The sequence below is a fragment of the Chrysochloris asiatica genome, unplaced genomic scaffold, assembly GCF_000296735.1.
Source record: "Chrysochloris asiatica unplaced genomic scaffold, ChrAsi1.0 scaffold00158, whole genome shotgun sequence".
Classification (NCBI taxonomy): domain Eukaryota; kingdom Metazoa; phylum Chordata; class Mammalia; order Afrosoricida; family Chrysochloridae; genus Chrysochloris; species Chrysochloris asiatica.
The window spans coordinates 3349506-3351389 of record NW_006408676.1 but is presented as its reverse complement, the minus strand read 5'-3'; the positions used below and the strand labels follow the sequence as shown (position 1 = coordinate 3351389).

At 35.0% G+C, this 1884-nt stretch overlaps 1 protein-coding gene and 1 pseudogene across 4 annotated transcripts in view; one reads left to right on the top strand and one right to left on the bottom strand.

Moving 5' to 3' along the window:
* The window catches only part of LOC102835002 (opioid-binding protein/cell adhesion molecule-like), a 2270024-nt gene that overhangs the window by 1513630 nt on the left and 754510 nt on the right, over positions 1 to 1884 (top strand). The gene's annotated exons all lie outside the window — the stretch shown is intronic.
* Positions 1 to 1884, bottom strand: part of LOC102810785 — a 190283-nt pseudogene that overhangs the window by 2168 nt on the left and 186231 nt on the right.

The following is a 1884-nucleotide window of genomic DNA, read 5'->3' as shown; positions in this document are numbered from 1 at the left end:
CATAAAAGGATTACGGGTGGGATTAAACCCTTAATATGTCAGAGCCCTGATCTGACATAAATTGAGTTTCCCTGGAGTGGGCCTGCAACACCTTTTACTAAAGTATTACCATCAATATTTCTTTAAAATTACCAACACTTAATCTCATCCAAGGTGGAAACCTTCATGTAAAGCTCACATCATAGGGACATGCATGTGTTTGGTCAAAACTAATTTCCCACTGGGTTTAGACAATAATCGGGTATCAGTAATTTGATAACATCCTTCTTGCTCTATTTTTCTCTTACCTTGGATAAAACCACATGTTGGTGCTTTTTAAGACTTTCTGGGATTAGATCAGCAGGTTTATAATTGTTCATAAGCAAACCTGGATAGTCTCCATCATCAGTTCTCCTAAAAGTAGAGACAAGTAAAAAGGTGTTTGATCACAAAACTTGGGATGTGACTCCTTAAATACTTTAATTCTCATTTCTCAGTCATGATTATATTGAGAACATTTGGAAAGTACATCATGGATTCAAAAAAGTCCTCCTTCCACTGATATTTCTGTTGTTTATCATTTTCATTTATCTGATAAATAAAGATTTGACTATAAAAACTCATGTAATTATTTGATGATAGGCAAGTGCAAAGATTTAGGTAAGACCAATTTCAATTTTGTCTAGCCCAAAACTCATTAGTTGAATGCTGATAAACTCCTGTCCTTGCCAACGTATTAATTTTTTTCTGGGGACTGCTTGAGGGTGTTCCTTTATAGAGTCCATTATCAATTCAGCAATTGATTCCTCTAACTTAATTTTGTAATAGCTTTCAATATGGTCAATTTTTTCTAGAAAAGTTTATTTTATTTTGTAAAGTATTGAGGGCAATTTTCCACCAATATTTTTCAAAGATTTTAAATAGTTTTTTTGTCCTTGTGAAGAGAACTTTTTTTAAAAATCTCAATTAAAATATATAGATATTTAGGTAGAACTATTTTATTATTTGTCCTAATTCATAATTTTGTGCCTGGTCTTTATTGCATTCAGCCTTTTTTCATCCCATAGGTTTATCTTGTGAGGCCATTTTTTGGTGAAAGAAAAGCAACTCTGAGGCATTGTAAATGAAAAGATTAAAGGTGTGTGGTTTCAATAAGGCAAGATTTGGCAAAGTTTGAGAAATAGTTTATTTTGCTTCTACATTAACAAGACTGCTACCTCAGACATCTTCAAGTGGGCGACATCTTTTAGTTTATGGTATTAAACTTTAATAACTGCAATTTCAGAAGGGAACAATAAAGCATAGAAAAGATCAGCCACTAGACTTCCTTTCATAATAATGGCTCTAGAAGAGGTTATAAACCCTCACCGTTTCTACAGCATGCCAAAATCATGGATCACTCCAAAAGTTTATATTTAGTATGTGTAAATATTCACGTATTTTCCTGAATTGAGTTTGTAGGCTGTAATTAAGTTATTAGTTTGGCTTGCTGGACCGCAGTGGTTCCTATTGGAAGTGGCTCACTTCTTGACATTTCAGTGGAGGTGGTAATTGCAAAATCTGCTTTGTAGTAACCATCATGATAAGCTTTCAAATAAGGTCCAGCTACAAATGTGACTAGATCAGGATTGTCAAGGAGAATTTCTCTTTAAGTCTATTTTGGTGTCTTAGGTGGGGTTCTGTAGAAAAGTCAAACCAGTGAAGTTTCTATTTATATGAGCTTATATGTTAGTGTGGCACTGTGGGTTATTGTGCCTGAATACAGAGCCATTTGAGCCACAAGGTCGGCGGTTCAAGCTCACCAGCTGCTCCTCGGAAACCCTATACAGGGCTGCTATGGGTCGGAACTGACTTGACGGCACTTCACAACAACATATGTGTATTTATCAATCACTTCATCTGTTA